Genomic DNA, 6,116 nt, shown 5'->3' on the forward strand with positions numbered 1-6,116 from the left:
GGAGAGTGACCAGGATTATTCTGCAGGGCCAGGGCAAAGTCCAGTCCCATAGTTGAGTGACCTTGGAGCGAGGGGGTAGGTGAGGGCCCCACTCCCCAGGCTGAGGAGCCCTGAGCAAGCAGCTCCCTGGCGACTGCAAATTCCAGGATGGAAGTGGAATTAAAATTCCAGATCCACGTGATTACAGAAACCCCAACTGTCTAAGCCAAAAACACAGACTGATCCCTGAACTCCCTCCTCTCTTTTCCCTGCCTACACATTGCAATGGAAGGACATGTACTGCAAATTCTAAACTTACCACTGAACACGAGGAAATGCTCTGACTGCCCGAGTTCAGTGTCCCCATCTGTCAAATGGGCATAACCACCTACTGCATCTTCCCCCAATCCATTTTTTAAGAAACCTTTAGTTAGTATAAGTCAAGTTTATTTCACTTTCAGTAGAAAGAATCTTGACTATGGTAGTGTATTATATCAGTGGTTTCTGATAAACCATGCTTTTAAGTATTCATACCCTTGTAAGCTTGCTGAGCTGATAGGATGTGGTTCTAGAAATGTGGGCAGCCATCTTACCCACCACTAAGAGAGAATCTGTCTGAGAAATGAAAAGAAAGATAAAACCTTGATGATATCAATGAGCCCCTCGACCCATCTATTCCTAAACACAAATGCACACCTGGGCTTTCAGTTACAAAGCCAATAAACCATCCTCCCCCAATCTATTTTTTAAAAAACCCTTAGTTAGTATGAGTCAAGTTTATTTTACTTGCAATAGAAAGAATCCTGACTGTGGTAGTCTATTATATCAGTGGTTTCTGATAAACTGTGCTTTTAAGTATTCATACCTTTGTATTGCCACCTTTCCTTGACTGTAGATGGTCCTTGCAACTTGCTTTATTGCCACCTTTTCTTGGCTGTGGTTGGGGCTTGCAGCTTGCTTTAAACAATGGAATGGGGTGGAAGGGACACTGTTCCTGCTCTGGTCCTAAGCTTGCAGAGGTCCTGACAGCTTCCATGCTCTTGGGAGCCCAGATATGCCGGGTAAATTCAGATGCCCTGTTGGAGAGACCATATGGAGATGCCACATGAGAATGAGAGGCCCAGAGACCACACAGAGAGATGAAAGCCCAGCTTCCCAGTGTCTTAGCTGAACCCACCCTCAGCTGATTGCAGCCACATGAGTGACCACAGGTAAGAACAGAAGAACCACCCAGTTGAGCGCAGTTCAGATTACGGAATTTAGAGAGATGATAAAATAATTGTTGTTTCAAGCCACTATACTTTGTTATAGTTTGTTGTAAAGCAATATATAATGAAGCACTGACTCATACTTCACTTTATGAAGTTGTTGTTCGTACTAAGATAGTGCATGTAAATTGCTTAGCACGGTGACTGGCGCAAAGAAAATGATAGGCTATCCACTCCACCATCCCTGGGTTACTGCTGGGGGTGAAGTTGGAGGGGGATGAGGCCATGGTGCATCTGTAGCCACTTGGAGCTCACACATGTGTGGTGGGGTTGTTTTCAAGGAGACAGAACTGGGCCAGGCACGGTGGCTCACACCTGTAATCCCACCATTTTGGGAGGCCGAGGTGGGTGGATCATCTGAGGTCAGGAGTTCAAGACCAGCCTGGCCAACATGGCGAAATCCCATCTCTACTAAAAATACAACAATTAGCCAGGCATGGTGGTGTGTGCCTGTAATCCCAGCTACACGGAAGGCTGAGGCAGGAGAATCACTTGAACCTTGGAGGTGAAGGTTGCAGTGAGCTGAGATCACACCACTGTACTCCAGCCTGGGTGACAGAGTGAGACTTAGTCTCAAAAAATAAAGAGAGAGAGAGAGAGAGAGAGGACTGTTTTAAACCAGAAAGCCACCCTATGACATATGACATATAGTCAAGACAGCCAAGAGCCCACTCAGATTTACCTTGGCTGTGGTGAGTAACAGGGATAATACTCCATACTTAGCATTTCACAGAGGGAATATGCAGACCCTAATAAGTAAAGAGACTTCCCTAGGCCTCAGAGATAGATCCATTTCATTTAAAAAGTTTAATAGATATGAGATAAATCTAGTATAGTAGAATGGCCATGACCGATCCATAGCAGTGGGTACATGATGCTCATTTTAAAAGTCTTTCAACTTTTCTGTAGGTTTGAAAATTTTTATAATAAAATATTAGAAAACATTTAAGTGTATGTTGAGAATAATTAATATATTTATATGCTTCAAAATTCAAAAGGTACAAAAGAGTTAAACAGTGAAAAGTCTTCCCCTTGCCTCTTCTCAGCCATGCGGTTCCCTCCCCAAAGGCAGCCAAAGTTAGCAGCTCCTGCTGATGCTTTCCTGAGCAGAATATGTGTGTACACAGCAATTCCAGACAGATGCAGTTCTCCCCATTTATAGCATTAGACACTGACATGGTGACAAGGATTTCCTCCGCACCAGCTGAATGCTTTGCACGATTATCTCATTTCATTCTCCTAACAACCCTGTGAGGGAGGCATCATTAGGCCTCGTTTATGGATGAGAAAACTAAAGCTCAGAGGAACCGTGAACTTTTATAGATCCCATGGATAATAATTGGAGAATCGTTGGGATGTAAACCTAGGTTTTTATTTTATTTTATTTTATTTTATTTGTAGAAACGGGATCTTGCTATGTTGCCTAGGCTGGTCTTGAACTCCTGAGCTCAAGCGATCCTCCCAAAGCACTGGGCTTACAGGTGCCAGCAACCAAGCCTGGCCAGAACCTTGATTTTTTGACTTGAAATCCTGTGCAATGAGCCACCACATCGTCATACAGGTATGCGAACTTGTATTTTGTCCACAGGGTGCGGGAATAGAGTCTCATAGATGGAACCAGAAACGAGATGAGCTCACACATCACCATGCGAACCAACGTCTACTGGTGTTAGAGGCTCCAGCACATCCTAGTTTTCCCCGAGGGTCTTTTCCAAGAAATGTCTCTGGAATGGAAGTAGGTACCTATGGGTCATATGGGTACTTAAATATGTACCTATTTCCATTCCAGAGACATTGCTTGGGAAATGTGCTAAGTGTCACATCAACTGAGCAGAGATAACCAGAAAGCAATTTACCTCCCCCTGCCCTGGCTCTGATGTTGTGGGGCTAGTCCTTTCCCCAATCCTGGAGGAAATCTTTTTACTCAGGTAATAAAAAGCTTTCCGTGCGGGTAGCCACACATATCTGTCAGTTGGATAACTAGCATGTCCAGTCTTGTTTAATAATCAAAACCCCAAACTCTGTTCAGAGGTAAAGCTTTGCCCCTGGCCCAGCTGGAGCCTGGTGTGATAGGAGCCTGTGGTGCGAAAGGTGGATGTGGTACCACCTTGAGCTTCCAGTGGCAGCCAAAATCCTAGCTGAGTGCAGTCATGTGAGTGACCCCAGATGGCACCAGCAGCAGCAAAGCCACTATCCAACTACCAACCTGAAGAATCCTTAGAGATAGTCTACCATAGAAGATTGAGGTTTAGGATGGGTTTTCCATGGTAATAGATCATTGAACTACACCTAACAGTTTCTCTTTAGGATTGGGGGATCATAGTACTCCAAAAGCTCTCTCTAAAGAACAACCTGCAAACTTTGACTTCTCTACCTCTCCAACTTTAACCCTTTTACACCTTCCAATGTGCGAAAAGCCAAGAGCCACGAAACTGGTTTTTTACCTTCTCCTTTACAAGTCCAGCATGAGAGGCTTAGCAAACTATAGACTGTGGCCAAATGAGCCTGGCCCACAAAACCTGTTTGCTCTCTAGCCCTTTAAGAAAAAATGTCCCATTTGAAATATGTAGGCAACAGTGTCTGATGGGCCAGGCTCGTGTCTGGTGTTCATCTGTATCAGTCCACACGGATTCAGTTGTGCTGCAGTAACAAACAATCCCCCAAGTTTCAGGGACTGGAATCTCACTTTGGAATGTAAAAACAGGTGGCAGCTCTTATCATAGACCCTCAGCTAAAACCGAGGTGGAAATACTGGCATTTTAACAGACTGTTACAGATGTTTGATGAACAGAGCATTCCATGGCCAAATACATTCAATAAATGCACCATGGCTCACTCCTGTAAGCCCAGCACTTTGGGAGGCTGAAGTGGGCAGATTATCTGCAGTCAGGAGTTCAAGACAAGCCTGGCCAACATGATGAAACCCCGTCTGTACTAAAATACCAAAATTAGCTGAGCATGGTGGCATGCACCTGCAATCCCAGCTACCCAGGAGGCTGAGGCAGGACAATTGCTCATACCTAGGAGGTGGAGGTTGCAGTGAGCCAAGATTGCGCCACTGCACTCCAGCCTGGGTGACAGGGAGAGACTCTGTCTCTTAAAAAAAAAAAAAGAAAAAGAAAAAGAAAAAGAAAAGTAAATACACAATGGAAAAATAAAAGGCAAACAAGATTCTTTCATTGCAGCCTTCTCTCCAAGAGGGAAGAAGAGGCCTGTAACGTCCTATTGTCCTGTAGCTCCTGGACCTTTTCTGCTGGAGCATCTCCCGTGACACTTGGGGAACTCCTGTTGCCAGATGCAGGATGCTGGACGTTGAGAGAGGCAGCTGGAGCCAGGCAGAGTTTCTCCATCCTGTGTCTTCATCTTAGCCTTTTGGCCCTCTTTCTTCCTTAGAGTTATTGGGCTGTCTGCTCATCTGGTCATGAACCATTTTGTTCATATTAGGACATGAGAAAAGTGCAGTTCTTGGGTGGGGGGAGACGAGGAGGGAGACTGGGGATTTTGCTTTTGAAGAATGCAAGGAAAGGACAAAGTTGAATCCAGTGATCTCACTTTCTTTCTTTTTTGTCACCATCAATGCTGTGATTTGCCACTTAGCCCCTCTCGGAACAGTTTCATGGTTTGCTGGAGTTACTTCTGAGCAGATTTCTTTATGATCAGAAGGAATATTTTATACCAGGAGGAAATTAATCTGCTCAGCCTTCCTACATATTCCTTTGACATGACAGGCTCCTCTACTGAGGGCTGTTTTAACCTCTAGCTTCTCCCTTTGATATATTCACAAGGCCTCAAAAATGCTGAGCCATCATCTTCACTCCTGATGGCTTTGCCATCATTCTGGGAACTAAAAAAGGATTAAATTGCAGTGGAAATGGTCACAGAATGCTCTTTTCTCTTTGGAAAGCTAATGTTAATTTGGAGTGAGATTTATGCAGGAAGCTTAAAGAATCTGTTAAAAGAAGCATTGAGTTGATTTTCTAATTGACCACCAAGTTGCATTTACATGTGTGACATCTGCAGATGTTCCAGTAGTAGGACTACACACATAAAGCTTTAGTGATTTGGTGATTGTCAAAAAGGCAGTATTTTTTCTGATTGGCATAATTTCTACCTCCAATTTATTGGAACACTGGGCATGACTGAGACGCCTTTTCAGTGATGTCTACTGCTCTGCATGTTCAATAAACATAAAATTGAGAGGCTTGGCCATGGTCGTGTATGTGCAGCATCTGTGATCCAAGTGGAATTTAATGGTGGAATTTGGGGTTTAACAATGGAATCCTGGGGGTGACATTTGGGCCTCAGGGCCCTTACTCTGCAGAAATGAGTGATGGGGCCTGTATTAGTCCATTTTCATGCTGCTCATAAAGACATGCCCGAGACTGGACAATTTACAAAAGAAAGAGGTTTATTGGACTCACAGTTCCACATTGCTGGGAGGCCTCAGAATCATGGTGGAAAGTGAAAGGCACATCTCACATGGCAGCAGACGAGAGAAGAGAACTTGTGCAGGCAACTCCCCTTTATAAAACCATCAGATCTCATGAGACTTATTCACTATCATGAGAAGAGCAGGGGAAAGATGTGACCCCATGATTCAATTATCTATCACTGGTCTCTCCCACAACAACACATGGGAATTACAGGAGCTGCAATTCAAGATGAGATGTGGATGAGGACACAGCCAAAGCATATCAGGGCCTATTCATATGGAGCCGACTCTGTGTGTGTGTGTTTGTGTGTGTGGTGTGTGTGTATGTGTGTGTGGGCAGTGTGTGTATGTGTATATGTATGTGTGTATGTGTGTGTGTCTGTGTATGTATGTATGTGTGTGTGGTCTGTGTATGTATGTGTGTGGTATATGTGTGT

The sequence above is a fragment of the Piliocolobus tephrosceles genome, chromosome 19 (genome assembly GCF_002776525.5).
Source record: "Piliocolobus tephrosceles isolate RC106 chromosome 19, ASM277652v3, whole genome shotgun sequence".
NCBI classification, from domain to species: Eukaryota; Metazoa; Chordata; class Mammalia; order Primates; family Cercopithecidae; genus Piliocolobus; species Piliocolobus tephrosceles.